Source organism: Macrobrachium rosenbergii, chromosome 24 (assembly GCF_040412425.1).
Source record: "Macrobrachium rosenbergii isolate ZJJX-2024 chromosome 24, ASM4041242v1, whole genome shotgun sequence".
NCBI classification, from domain to species: Eukaryota; Metazoa; Arthropoda; class Malacostraca; order Decapoda; family Palaemonidae; genus Macrobrachium; species Macrobrachium rosenbergii.
Window position 1 is genome coordinate 17,432,483 of NC_089764.1, and position 15,602 is coordinate 17,448,084.

At 43.6% G+C, this 15,602-nt stretch overlaps 1 long non-coding RNA gene and 1 other non-coding gene across 2 annotated transcripts in view; both read left to right on the plus strand.

Moving 5' to 3' along the window:
* The first annotated feature begins 1,303 nt into the window (after positions 1–1,303).
* LOC136851895 (uncharacterized) overlaps positions 1,304–15,602 on the plus strand; it is a 52,670-nt gene continuing 38,371 nt past the window's right edge. The window contains exon 1 of the long non-coding RNA XR_010856992.1: positions 1,304–1,530. This is a non-coding gene — a long non-coding RNA (uncharacterized lncRNA). The remainder of the gene's footprint in view (positions 1,531–15,602) is intronic.
* On the plus strand, positions 10,769–10,885 carry LOC136852052 (5S ribosomal RNA). The gene has a single exon (XR_010857072.1). It is a non-coding gene; the product is annotated as a 5S ribosomal RNA (ribosomal RNA).

Genomic DNA, 15,602 nt, shown 5'->3' on the forward strand with positions numbered 1-15,602 from the left:
CATCTGTTGGTCGAAGAACTTGAGGCTCTAAAAACCTTTCTTCACTCCAGTGTCATTAAGCCTCAATCTATGTTTGAATACCTGGTAGTAAACAACCGATTTAACAGCATTTCGGAATGTTTTTGTTGCTCTGAGGATTTACTGAACAATGCCTGTAACAGTTGCATCGGGTGAAAGAAGTTTTTCAAAACTAAAACTAATTAAAACATACTTACGGTCAACAATTTCGCAGGAGAGAGTACTAAACAATTTGGCGATGCTATCTGTATAAAATGATATTGCTAAAACCATTGGATTTGAAATTATTTTGAAAGACTTTGCAAAAAAAAAAAACAAGCCAGAAAGGCTTCTTCTAGAAGACCTGTGTATAAACAGTATGTTTGTAATTGCCTTACCTTGTATAGAAAATAAAAATTTTCTTATTGTCTTTTAATATTTAGTATATCAAGAATTTAATTTTTTTTAAAGACAGGTATACTACACGAAATACAAACATACAACATTTTCAATTTTCTAATTGGCCCCGCAATTCCTACCACCGGCGCTGCTTTTAAGTATGCAAATTCAGATGAAATTTGAAGTTTCCAAAGAACGTCTTGCCAAAATGGCGAATCTCTCTTTACCTGTTGTTTTGATCTTTCATAATAAGATCACTGGAAAGTTCTAGACGGTAATATTAATGCATTTTATTTGGATGATAACTGCCTTTGACATTATTGAAGCAAGTTCAAATTCAAAGAATAACTACCAACTTTAATATACCACGCTTGTACATAAAATAACTATCGTCTAAAGTTTGGCATCTACTGTATATGCAGTTTTTTAATTAGAAAATATCATAGCAATCATAAAATAATAAGGGAAATCTGCCTTCTCTTAACAATTAGAAATCTCAAACTGACAAGGACATATAAAAGTAAAACACGATTTAACTGTCTTAAAGTGTTAAAGCAGTGACCTTAGAATGAATAAGAAATGAACACCCCTAAATGTTCAGAATAGTCACAGATACATTTCACTAAAAATGAGGAGAAATCTTCAAGGGTAAACGAAAGTAGACGTTTCTGAAGGTGAAAAGACACCAACTCGTAGATGGACACAGAAAATTAAGTCTTCGATATTCCTTAAAACTTTTGTAAACCACGTAGCTTTTGAGTTATTCGTGATAATGCGAATTACAACTAAATTATAGTGCCATTTTACTAATGACACTAACTATTAATATGTACGTCCATAACACTGGCAATTTGTTTTATCATCATTTCATCATTGCGATCTATCATCTACTGAAGCGTATATCATTGTAATTATGAGAGATGGATTAGTGACAATTTTAAAAATTAGTATGTCATTACAGCTTTCAGCATTGTGAGTAAAATGTGTTGAAAAACATCCAGAAATTTTAATGAAAATAGTTTCCGAATCTGGCAGAGTGCTGGAACGTTAGTGAGTCGTTACCTAAACGATTGTTGGAACTGTTCCATGTTTTTTCGACCTTTATCAGATAAATCATCATTCATCTCGGCAAAGGTAAACCCATACAAATACATTATACGTTAATTTACAAAGGGGACCCCGAAAAAGGTGTTCATAAGGATAGGAACTCTATTGGCACTACAAATTAGATTTGGATACTAACCGGCCATGGGTAATTTTTCTTGGGTTCCCAATAAAGGCCTACCCTAACACATTGGTACCCCTACCCAAATGTTGGGTATTATATTGGTTTATTGTTAAAACTTCGTGGTCAGGAATAAGTTTCATGAAAAGCAACCGGTTACCTCAAAATGATAAGTTTAAAAGTAAACTTCGAGGAGTACCTAAAAGTAAGCGTGGCCTGACTAAGGTAGGCCTAAAGCTTTGGCTGTAGGCATACCCTGATCCATCACGCATTAGGAAATTAATACTTTTAGTGTTGCAGATGAAGGAGGTGGTGGTGTTTAATGTCGATCAATTATTAACCTCGCATCTCCATCCAACATGGTCGGACCCTTTGGGAACGTGGGGTTTTGGGTGGGGGAAAGACTGGACTGTCATGGAATGGTTCCGCTCAGGCGCAAGTCATTAGGGAGCCATACGTTCAAGAAGGGATTAGCCTGACAAAGGAAGCCTATTGTGAAAGGAACTAGGTATACTAACTGGTAAAATTTTATAAGTTGCCATTAAGACTCCAGCCAGCCATTTTTGCATGAAAACCCATTTTGGTTTTTTCATGCAGAAATGAGTTCCTCGTTGGACAGGTCGGTATAGTTCTCAGTTAGCACTTTGCTGGGCCCGCATTCGAGTCTCCGACCAGCCAATGAAGAATTAGAGGAATTTATTTCTGGTGATAGAAATTCATTTCTCACTATAATGTGGTTTGGATTCCACAATAAGCTGTAGGCCCCATTGCTAGGTAACCAACTGGTTCTTGGCCACATAAAATAAGTTTAATCCTTCAGGCCAGCCCTAGGAGAGCTGTTAATCAGCTCAGTGGTCTGGTTAAACTAATTATACTTAACTTATCATGCGGAAATGGTTAGGAAATGATTGAGCACTAGAAGAACCAAAAGAGCAACTTAAGGTAACCTAGGGGTGTTTACTGGTTACAATTTTGCCGTATTAGCTATGGGGGAGGGCGATGGTATTGTTGTATCTTAGCCTGTAAGTCCCAATTTGATTCATTTTTTATTTATCATTTGCGCATAATGTGTATGGGTTCAAAATAACGAGAATGAAGAACTCTTTTAAAAAATGTGGGTTAGAATTTCATACCGTGTATTGGCAACTTATGAAATAATACCTACTAACCTAACTTGCCCTAGCAGGCCGTGTAGGAGTGAACAAAGCTCCACTTTTTACCATAAGCTCCCTTATAACACTGTGCATGTGCAGTAGCATTCCAGGATGGCCGGCATACAGTAACATATCAGTTCTGATGTTAATTACAGTCGACTGACAAAAAATAATGGTAAATTGTTAATAAGCAACCAAAATACTATAGGAAAAGCCAATTTCCAAGGTAATACCCAATGCCGAGCAACCCGTAGTTCTGCCTAGAAGAATACCCTCACGGCTATGTAACGTTAGAGAAGTGAGTGCATTTTGCGGAGTTTGCATCAGACTAACCCAGCCTATGTACAGTAGGCTAGGCTAGGGTGGGCAGTGATAGTAGAACAGCATTTCCCGGTAGGGGAATAGTTTCAAAAGTGTACCTCATGTGGTGCACTGTAGGCATTACTTCAGACTCATTGCAGCAACCCTTAGGTGCAACCCCATTCTTTCCTTTTAGCCCACTGAACATCTGTTCATATTCCCTTATATCCATCTTACATTCCACCCTCTCCTAACAATTGTTTCAGGTAGAACTGTATGGTAGCTCTGCGGCGGCGAATGCCTTCTAACGTAATCTTTTTCTACAGTTTTTTGGTTGCTAATTATGAATTTACCTTTAATTTTTGGCGCTCGAGTGTAATTAACCCGTGAAGTCCATCCAACAAAGGGTTTCCATATGCGACCTTCACAAGACAGAGCACGGGTACATCTGTTTCAAATGGTTCACATCCCGTCCGGCAAGTGCAATAACTTGTTAACGTATGGGTACTCCCCCAAGGCCAGTAATAAACACGGTGAAGGGACATTTCATTTGGCTGACACCAAACAGATGCACCGCCAGTATCAGAACCCCTAAAAGTAGAAAAACCAGTTGAAAAGGTGAAAACAGGCCCGTAGCTAATATATAGAATTACCTTGTTTCATAGTACAACTGGGAGGTTTTCCTCCTGTTAAACCTTTCAGACCTCCTTTACTCTCAGTTTCCTTTTCAGCACTGAATGATGACCTCATAGGTCCCAGTGCTTGGCCTTTGGCTTAAATTTTGTATTCTTATTCCTCCTATTCTGAGAATGATGTGCCATGGTCAACATAGTCAAGCCTGTTGATGCAACCTTGCAGTCGACAATGTTGTAGATTAAAAGTTGTTAATTGTATCCTAAAACCTTCAAAAATAACATTATCAAAACAGGTAGGCTACTCAGTTTTAGTTCTTATAGCATAATTTTGGATCCAGAATTTACCAAAGTAGGCTATACATTTATGTGAATGGTAGTACCACCTTTAGATTTGTTTCTGTTTCTCTCGACTTGCTGTCTCACCACTCAACTCCTGCTTTTCAGTTTCTTAGCACTGAGAATTCCTGGTGCTTGGTCCTGAAAGCTAACATTTTCAAGTCAATCAATGTGATAGGCAATAGGATATTCAGGAGACTTTTCAATTGGGATACTGCAAATTCCTGCCCCCTCCAAGTCAGGTCATGGCATCTTAGGATGTATAAAAAAAAAAAATAGTAAGTATGCTTTTTAGATTTTTATAAGTTAAGAGGTAGTGGAACAAATAGTTCCAGACAAAAGATAGTGTAATGCAGTATAACTGGATGGTAATATTTGACTTAAGGTGTGCTGGGAGCTACCCTCCTAGGTAGAATGCCAGTTTAGCTTGTACATAGAACATAAAAACTATCCTGTAGAAGAGAGGCCTGTTTTTGTTTGATGTTTTTTTTATAAAGACTAGTGTAAATGTGTTGAATAAAATTGGTATTAGTCTAATGGTTATTTCAGTTTCATAGTTGTTAAGCATAACAATTTGGAACTTCTTATTCATTCACCCCAGTTCCAATGCACAGTACTTTATGCATTTCTGGGGATAAAATTGAAGACTACTACAGTGCCCCTCTGGTTCATTAACTACCACTTTACGTGCATAATTGGCCCAGTTTATAGTATGAGCCCTTGTGGGATGAGCATACAGACATAAAAGGTAAATATTCCAATCAGCAACTGGCAGGCACTAGACTGTGGTAGTAATTTTCAGATTTACCAATGTGATGATTTTCCATAATAATTCAAAGAACAATCTCTTCTTTTGGTAAAACTGAAGACTACTACAGTGGCCAGGTTCCTGCCAGTCTCCAACCAGACTATTTACCGCCTTTCATTTAGGTTTTTGTTTATGTTTGTATGTCCTTTTGTTTATGTTTGATATTTTCTACCTTTTGCTCGTGTAAGGACATTCATCCCCAAGTGGCTGGTACTAAACATAGCACCCATTTTTCGTGTAAACTGGAAATTACCAGACCAGAGGGATGTGTTGGTAGTCTTTAGGTTAACCCTTCTTTTGTCAGCCAGTTTTAGCATTGATATTAATTTGCTCATGATGTTGCGTTAGATATTTTACGAGTGTACAAATGACATACAGTTTATAGCTTACTGTCTTGGAACTGTTTAATCTGGCATCTTAGTATCTCAGGATGTTGATAGGCACCTTACTTATATCTAGAGAAAGAAAGTACATTTATTTTATACAGTTAAATTTGACTGTTTAGAGGATTACTTATGGAGGTTACGTCTTATTTTTCCTTGAATGACACCCAAGCCCTATTATTTCATATAAGTAACTTACCAAGTAATTACATATCTACACTTACAAAGTACTGTACTGTACTTAAATAGCTATAGTTTCAACTTGCATGGCAGCTTAAATTTAAGAAATCACAGTAGCACTTCTATTGTTTTCATGTAGGTGACTATTCCTGCCCACTATCGGGGAACAATAGGAACAACGCAGCTGAAGAGCTCAGTTCGTTTCTGCCGGCCTCTGACTAAACATCGGGTGCATGCAGCAGCTTATATTGCTTTTCATTGGTTTTTTGGTTGAATTTCTAAAGGATTTGGTGAAGTACTCTTAAATTTGCGTAGCCTTCAAGCTTGTTAGCTTTACTTCAGGTTTTCTAGTCTTTTTTTTTTTTTTTTTTTTTTTTTAAACAGTTGTATCAGACTCTAGCTCCTCCAGTATTTGTTATTGTTGTGAAGGATGCAAGACTAGACCCATAAAGTCTATTTATGATTGGCATAAAATTTCTTCTTATTGTAGGGGGCAAGTCTGTAACAAAGAGCAAACTTGTGATGAATGCAAGGACTGGGATGATAGGGAATGGAAGGTTTTGAAATCCCATCTGGATAAACTGGAAAGTGATATGAAGAGAAAGGCAGCCTGTAGAGCCGAAATTAGGCTTTACTTAGCCTAGAATTTAATAATCCTAGTAATGTAGATAATTTTACTATTCCTTTTTCCCTGTTCCTGTCTTGTCTCCGATCACCAGACCTACTATTGTACCACCTACTCCCATGCCTGGATCCCATGCTTCCGATCCCATTGCCTGTCTTGAGTCCAGGTTCAATCAGAAATTTTACTTGGTTGTGAACACTGTGGCTGAGTTAGGGCCACCCCTGAAGGTCCTAATGGACAAAATGTTCGAAGACAAAGTGAACAGTGACAATGCAGTGTTAGTGGAGGAGGTGGCTGCTCGTCCCGCCGGTTCTCCTAGATGAAGGTCCCTGTCATACTTCCCTAAACCTGGGAGAAGACATACTGGAGGTCCAAGGGGGGCGGTGGGGCTTGCCTACCGGTAGTCACCCCCTCAATCAAGCCTTTTAATCACTCCCAGGCTTCAGCAGACAGCCGTTGGAAAGGTGCATTTGGATGTGCATCATTTGTCCTCCGGTTCCCAAGATTCCAGTCGTTACAAGAGGTGCTGATGGCGCTTCGCAGATGAGTCTCTCCCTCTGAGGTGACATGCAGGTGACATTGACCGCTTTTATCCACTGCCCTGTAAGCGGTTTAAGGAAACGCATCCCAGTCCCCAACTGTCCAACAGTGCATGGGGCAGCCCAGAGCGTTTTTCTCCTGACCGTTCTGCTGTGGATTGCCAGTATTTGGCTCCCAAGCGCCCGAGTGCCAAGAGGCGGCCATCATCTCACGAGCGGCCAGCATCAGCTCCTGAGCATTCGGCGCCAGTTGCCAAGCACTCAGCGCCTCCTCTTCAGCATCAGCTTCTAGCTTCAGGATTTACTGCACCCGCTGTAGATGGTCCGTCCTTGGAAGCTGGTGCCCATCAAACAGCAATTGGCCAATATTATGGGCTTCAGAAGGCTCCTGCTGTAGCCAAGTCAACAAAGGATTTGTCTCTGTCTCTGCTGTCCGCCTATGAAGAGGAGTTAGACCAAGAGCCTTACCCCTCAGTTTATGCAGCTCTTCTGAGGTATTCCCTGGCAAGCTTTCCATCGTTTTTTGCACCAGCTTCCCCATTCTCACCTGCCTCCACTTTCCTGGTGAGGAACCAACCTGATGTCAGTGCTCAGCTCCCCAAGATGGTTCTTTCCTCCTCTTCAAGGAAAGCTCTTAAAGTGGTAGGAGATTGGTTCTCTGCAAAGAGAGAACAAGGGAAGACCACCTTCGCTTTTCCACCCTCTAGGTTAACTCACAGGAGATGCCTTTCATACACCACCAGGGAAGCTCCTTCTTTGGGAGTCACTGCCTCCTCCCAGGAAGTCTTCTCCGGTCTCATCAACTCAGCACAACGTTCAGCCTTCTCGTCGGTGAAAATCGTGTTTGTTCATGAGACTTACCTGTCAGATATATATATAGTTGTATTCTCCGAAGTCCGACAGAATTTCAAAATTCGCGGCACACGCAGTGGCCGGGCAGGTGGTTAGTACCCATTCCCGCCGCTGGGAGGCGGGTATCAGGAACCATTCCCATTTTCTATTCAGATTTTCTCTGTCGCCGGACTGTCAACACCTGTTGTCAGTTCCTCCGCCATTTGGATTTCGAAATTTGTTGTCACTTAAGTATTTTGGTTGTTTTTTGGTATTCGACTGGATCTGTGACTTGGCATACGCTCTTTGTGGACCGTTTTTTATTTTGCTTTTGACTTTTCTTATAATTAAGATGTCTTACCTCTAGCTATCGAGTCTGTAGCTTGGGTGAATGTAAGGTGAGGCTATCGAAGACTTCGATAGTTCCTCACACTTTATGTATGATATGTAAGGGTGTTCAATGCTCTATGATAATCGTTATAATGAATGTGAGGGATTATCTGAGGGTGAGTGGAAGAAATATGAAGCCTATATGCTTAAATTGGAGCGTGATAGGTTGAGGAGATCTTCCTCCTAGAGTGCATCCTTAGATGGACAGTCAGGGTTTTCTCCTACTAGTAACCCTGTAGTAAATATTAGTACTAACCCTGTAGTTTGTTGCTGCAGAAGGTAATACCCTGGCTCTCGTGTTGGAGTCAATGCGTGCTCTTGAAACTAAAGTGAATGCAATTCAAACGCAAAGTGTTAGTGCTAGTGCCCCTAGTGTTGTGGAGGGGGCGTCAGATTGGCCCTATAATGCCTCTAGGCCTGGACCTCTGTCGAACTCCCAGGACCAGGGAGGGGGCATGTCGAAAGCCGCATGAGGGTTACGGGGGCTTCCCACCGATCTGGCGTCCCTTCGGCAGGTCCTGATGACGCTACCCAGGCTGCCAGGGATCGTGCACAGGCACGCATCCTGAAGGATTGCTTCTCGTCCTCCGACACGTCCTCCCGCCTCGGAGCTCTCGGTTGGACTCTCGCCCTCTTAAGAGAAGCTTAGAGGAGAGGACGCTTCACGTCCTCTTCCTCTAGACGTTTGTGCTCTTCCCCGAAAGTTGCGTGGATATTCCTCCGCAGAAGAGAATAAAGTGTTTTTCGGATGATGACGCTACTCGACCCCTGTCGCTAAGGCAAGGGCTAGAGCTTCTTCCCTGTGAGAAGGAAGTATACGTCTCTCGCCCCTTTCCTTCTCTCAGGTTCAGCCCTTCTCCCGAGAGAGTTGCTTCTCCAACGCGTCAGATTTTGTTGGGTTTGCAACAACAGCTGGATGCTCTCATGAACCTTTCAAGATTCGAAACTGCCTGTTAAGAGGTACAGACTTTCACCTTCGTCTCCTGCTTCGTCTTCCTCGTCTGCTAGATGTTTTGGGGCTTCTCGTCTGTCATCTAGAGAGAGTGTTTAGTGGCTTCCTAATCGTCTTCCCCGATTTGAGGTGTTGGACTTTTCTCTTGACACACGCCAGGAGCGCGTCTTGCTCTTCGTGCGCTTCTCACGCTTCACGCGCGCCTCACCTTGACGCTCGGCGCGCGCCTAGCCATGACGCTTCGCGCACGCCACGCTGTGAAACTCTTCTCGTGTCTTGCCACGGAGCCTCTCGCGCGACACGCCATGACGCTCCGCGCTCGCCTCGCCGTATAGCTTCAAAGTCTTCTTGTGTTGACGCCGCTCCTGTTGTACATCATGACGCACAACTACCCGCTTCAACATCTGATGTCCTCCTTAATTTAGCCACGACTTCTTCAATCGCGGGAGTTGCTAAAATTGGACGATACGGAGAATTAGAACTTCTTTCACCACTCACTCAAGACCCGCCAGCTGGGGAAGAACATCCTCTTTTTTCACAGCCTTTGGATGAAGAGAAACATCTTTCGTCTTCTTCTTCCTCTGATTATCAGACTCTGGCTATTTTACTTAAGGATCTGTTTCCTGAGACTTTTCAACCTTCGAACATCCTCTCTCTCCACCTTGCAGTTGTCTTTGTCTTAAGCCTCTGAAGGACTCTGGCTTTTTCTCAAGATGAGGAAGTCTTTATCTACCAAAAAGGCATTCAAGAAAGTCCAGGATTGGATGGCTGCCAGGAAAAAATCAAAAAGATTTTCTGGGATTGCCTCCTTCACGTTTGTCCGACAAAGTTTTGGTTGAAACAGGGGAGCACATTGGTTAATGCTTTTGACTTCTCAAAACTTTAACCTAGTCATAGCCTCAAAGATCTACTTGTTTCTTTTAAGGTGTCTTGGACTACTGAGATGGACCACTAGTTTAAAGGCCTCTTAAGACTATTGAGGTCTTTAACTTCTTGGACTGGTGTCTGGAAGTTTTGAACATAATATCTAATCCGGTTTCCATTAATCTGGGGAGCTGTCCAGTGTACTCAGTGCATGGACAAGGTCGTCATAGATGGCTCTGAAGAACTGGCGTCTCAGTTTTCGCTCAGTTCTTTTGAAAAAGAGAGCATTGTTTTGCTATTTCTCGGTGAAGTCTGTTTTCACACAGCGCTTCATTTAGAGCTTCAGTTTAGCTCCTTTCTTTGCAGGTCTATCTTTTCCCTTTTCATTATGTCATAAAAAATCAAACTGTGCTGCCAGCCTTAAATAAAAGAAACCCAAAACCTTCTTTCAGGTCTTCTAAACGTCCATTCAAACTGCATCGTCCTTCATAACGCTTTTCCTCAGTTGGCTAAAAAGAAGCAGCCCTGTTTGCATAACAAAGGGCTTCCATGGGAAGCAACATGAGACCCGCACCACGAGAGAGAGTTTTTTCCGAAGGAATGTCACTTCCAAGAGAGGTAGCAAGTGACTCCCTTCATCTCCAGACTCCATTAGCAACCAGGCTTCATTTTGCACAAGCCTGGAAAGAGAGAGGGGCAGACGTTTGGTCCCTCCTACTGTTAGAGAGAGGTTACTTGATTCCCTTCCTGTCTCCTCCTCCTTTGTTTTTTGTTTCCCAACTGCCTCCTGTCAAACAGAAAATTCTGTTTGACCTGCTCAACAGATGCTCGAGCGGAGAGCAGTGGAACAGGTCTTGGACTCGCAGTCCCCCGGGATTTTACTACAGATTGTTTCTAGTCCCAAAACTTTCTGTAGGCTGGAGACCCGTCTTGGACGTCAACAGGCTGAACAACTTGGTCCGGAAGGAAAAGTTCAAGATGGAGACCTCGCAGTCAATACTAGGAGCCCTTCATCCCGGGGATTGGATGGTATCTTTGGATCTCCAAGATACTTATCTTCACGCCCCAATTCATCCACGTTCGATGAAGTATCTCAGGTTGTCTTGGGGGACTAGACGTACCAGTTCAGGGCTCTCTGCTTTGGACTCTGCACAACGGCCATACCACGTTGAAAACACCGCTTCGTCCGATCAGCGAAGTTAAGCAACGTTGGGTCTGGTCAGTACTTGGATGGGTGACCGCCTGGGAACACCAGATGCTGTTGGCGTCACATTTTGCTCCGAGGGTGTTTACACTTCTCATGAAAAACGTTGCGATGCAGTTGCACCTGTCGCACGTCAGGATCTCACTCTACTTGGACGACTGGTTGATTCGAGCGTCGTCGAAGCGAAGGTATCTGGAGGACCTTCAGTTGACTCTGCAACTCGTGAAGTCCCTGGGACTTCTGGTCAATGTGGAAAAGTCGCAGCTGATCCCCTCACTGTCCATTGTGTCTGGGAATTCAGATGTATTCAGCGGCTTTTATAGCGTCTCCGTCGCAAGAACGGCAACTTCTATGTACGAAAAAGTCTCGGCCTTCTTGGGGAAGGAAACATGCTCGGTGAGGGAATGAATGAGTCTGCTGGGGACCATTTCCTCGCTGGAGAAGTTTGTTTCCCTGGGGAGTCTGCATCTCAGGCCTCTTCAGTTCTTTTTGTTGGAGAACTGGCAAAGCAAGGAAGACTTGAAAGAGGAATTGAGAATTCTTCCTTCTGTAAAAGAGGATCTGTAGTGGTGGCTCGATCCAACGAAATTGCAGAAAGGGATCTCCCTCAAGCTTCTGAACCCCAACCTAGTGTTGTTTTTCCGACGGGTCGTCAACAGGTTGGGGGCAACCCTAAAGGGGAGAGGAAGTGTTAGGAACCTGGAGAGAGGAACAGGTGTCCTGGCACATCAACATCAAAGATTTGGCGGCTATCTTTAGCTCTCCAATTCTTCGAGGTCCAAGTTTGCAATCGTGTAGTTCAAGTAAACTCCGGACAACACTACGGACAATGGATTACCTCAAGAGACAGGGCGGAACACACTCTGTTCCCTGTTCAGCCTTGCAAGAGAGATTATTCTTTGAGCCTATGCTCGCAACATTTTGATTCTCACAAATTTTGTTGCAGGGGTCGAAAATGTTCAAGCAGACCTGCTCAGTTGGCGCCATCAACTCCTGCCGAAGGAATGGACCCTTCATCAGGAGGTTTGCCAAGATTTTTGGAAATTTTGGGGTCGCCATCTTGTGGATCTTTTCACGACCTCAAGAACAGCGAGGCCCCTCTATAAAGCTCATCTGTACTCGACCCGGGGGCAGTTGCGATAGATGCTCTTCTCTGGGATTGGACGGGAATAGATGTTTACGCCTTTTCCCCCGTTCAAAATTCTGGGAGAAGTCATACGCAAGTTCGCGGCCTCACAAGGGACGAGGATGACTCTCATCCCCACGTTTTGGCCTTCGAACCACTGGTTCTCGGAGTTTCTCTTCTGGTTGGTAGACGTTCCAAGAACCCTTCCTATGAGAGCAGACCTGCTCATACAAACCCACTTCACGAGATATCTTTGAAACCTCCCGCTCTGAACCTGACTGCTTTCAGACTATCAAAACTGGTCAGAGCGAAGGGGTTTTTCTGGCCAGGTGGCACGGGCCATCGCTAGAGCCAGAAGTTCTTCATCTAACAGGATATATCTAGCGAAGTGAGCAACCTTCAAGGGTTGGTGTAGAAAGAAGGGCTTTTCCTCTTCCTCTATCACTGTGAGCCAGGTTGCGGATTTTCTCCTTTACTTAAGAGAAAAACTCGATATAGCAGTTCCAACTATCAAGTGTTATCGGAGCATGCTTTCGACTGTTTTCAGACACAGAGGATTAGATTTGTCTGACAATAAGGACCTCCACGATCTTACGAGCTCTTTCAAGACGTCCAAGGTTCCTCAGCTAATTCCTCCTGCTTGGAACTTGGACGTAGTGCTCAAGTTTTTGATGTTTAGTCCTTTGAGCCTCCACTCTGCATCTCTTAAGGATGTTACTCGAAAAACGGCATTCCTCACGGCTCTGGCGAAGAAAGAGTGAGCGAAGTTCAAGGCCGTCATGTGGGCTTCAAGGAACACGATGCTGTCTAATCTTTAAGCCCTAAGTTCTTGGCTAAGAATGAAAGGTCTTCTAACCCTTGGCCTAGACACTTTGAAATTAAAGGTTTAGCAGACCTTATTGGACAGGAACCTGAGGGAGTTCTATGTCCAGTTAGAGCTCTCAAGTGCTACCTTAAAAGAACACAGGACACTCGTGGTCCATTGGATAATTTATGGTGTTCTGTGAGGCAACCAGTTAAACCTATGTCAAAGAATGCACTGGCATTCTTCATTAGGGACGTCATTAAGGACGCACACTCTAGTTGTGACGACTCAACTTCAAGTTGTTGAGAGTTAACGCTCACGAGGTGAGGGCAGTTGCTACCTCCATGGCGTTCAGAAAAATATGGTACTCAGTGACATTCTCAGTGCCACATTTTGGTGAAGTCAATTCGGTGTTTGCCTCACACTCTTGGCAAGATGTTTAGGTAGCATATGAAAATTGCTTTTCTCTGGGACCATACATTGCTGCTTCAGCAACCTTGGGGACAGGGGGTAACTCTGATCCTATCCCCTTTTAATTGTGTTTTTATGGTTGTTGGGTCGACTACTGGAGGCAGTCTTCCCAATCCTTTGCAAACTAACGCTTTAGGTGTTGGTTAGGTGGTTAGTAATGCTCTTTTGTCCTCTTTGTATGGTCTATGATCTAGTCACATTGTGGTCACGCCCCGTTGACAGATCATCTAGAAGTCGCCAGCTATATAGGTCACTACCTCGCTGGGGTCTCTAGTAAAGCAGAAGCAGACTAGAGTGACAGTAACCACTCAGTCAGCTACGCTATCAGATAAGGAACCAAAATAATTTTACCAATAATTGGTTTTTTCCCAAATTCTTGGCTGTCTCTACCCCCTCCAAAGGTGGTATTCAGCTATATATATATCTGACAGGTAAGTCTCATGAACAAAATGATATTTTAATGATAAAATAAAGTTTGTTCATACTTACCTAACAGATATATATATTCATATTGCCCTCCCTCCTCCCCTCAGGAGTCAGTGGCGTTAGAAAATCTGAATAGAAAATGGGAATGGTTCCTGATACCCGCCTCCCAGCGGCGGGAATGGGTACTAACCACCTGCCCGGCCACTGCGTGTGCCGCGAATTTTGAAATTCTGTCGGACTTCGGAGAATACAGCTATATATATATCTGCCAGGTAAGTATGAGCAAACTTTATTTTATCATTAAAATATCATTTTTCATCAGTGGAACTGGATCACTTGATAAAGAACATTTTTAAAGTGTTCAAAGTCTTCTTTTTTCATGATTGGATGGTTGGAGCCCTCACAAAGAAGATTGAGGACTGGTTAGAGTCCTGTTAGAGTATTTGTCCTGGACAAAGCCATCAGAGACAGCTCACTGGAACTTGATGCTCTTTTCTCTGGGGGTCCTCAAGAAAAGAGAATTATAGTGTTCCTTCATGACCAAAGGAGTCGCTTCTATGCAGAAGTCACCCCTTCTTTTCTCTCCTTTAAATCATCATCACCTCTTTCCCCAGGCCACGGTTAAGGAGATAACTCCGGACTTTCAAAAGAAGTCGACACAGAACTTTCTTGCGCAGTCCTCTAAACGACCTAAGAGTTGTCATCATTTGTCATCAAGTCAGTCTCACCACTCTAGACACAGCCCTTTTGTGGGAGTAAACAGAGGTTTCATCCCAGGTCCCACTCCAACTTGCATTTTTCGGCCTGAGCGATCAAGAGGACCTCTGTCAAGCCTTCTTCCAGGAAGTGAAGACTCGGTCCTTCGTGTACGAGTAGGAGCCAGACTTCTCCATTTTTTGGGAGAAATGGAGTGTCAGAGGAGCAGAACAATGGATAGTCAAAGTCCTGAAGGAGGGCTACTCCACCCCGTTCAAGGAAAAAACCCCTTTAGTCATTATGTCCCTCATGTTGACGGCCTACTCGAAAGGCTCGGGGAAGTATTCGGCCCTTTCAGAGGAAGTCTCATCCCTCCTTCAGAAGGGAGCTGTAGCAGAGGTCAAGGATTTCAGCACAAGGTTTTTACAACTGTCTGTTAGTAGTCCCCAAGTCATCGGGAGGTTGGAGACCTGTCCTCGATGTCAGCACTCTGGATCTCTTTGTCCAGAAAATGAGTTTTAGATGGAGATGAACCAGTCAGTCCTGTCATCTATTCACCAGGGCAATTGGATGATTACCCTCGACATGCAGGATGTATATTTCCATGTCCCCATCCATCTGGACTCCAAAAGTACCTCAAGTTCGTCTTCCAGGACAGATTTTTTCAGTTTTGGGCTCTGTGCTTCGGCCTCTCTACAGCTCTCACTCGAGTTCTCACCACCTCTTGTGAAGTGGCATCACCTTCTAGGCATAAACATCTGCCTTTACCTAGACGACTGGCTTCTCCGATCTCCTTCGAAGGAGAAGTGCACGAAGGACTTACAGAAGACCCTTCTCCTCGCTCAAGAACTGGGAATACTCGTCAACCTACAGAAGTCCCAATTGACATTGACTCTAGAGATTCTGTATTCAGGGATGATGAACAACTCACGGAGTTTTCAGGTTTTTCCATCCCCCAAGAGAGTCTATTTGCCTTCAGACAGTCTGCAACTTTCTCTCTCTCCTGTCTTGCTTGGTCAGTCAATCGAGAGTCTTTTGGAGAGACTCGCTTCCATCAAGCAGTTTGTCAAGTTGGGCAGACTACATATGAGAGTTTTGCAATTCTTCCTGAAGCCAGCTGTCGTGCTTTGGGGCTTAGTAGGACGACGGTTGTGACCATAGTGAAGGACAAGCAGCGTATTTTGAAGCATGTGCAAGATGCTGCACCAATGAAGGAAACGGTTTAACATGAAGCAATGTAGTCAGAATGTGGTGGA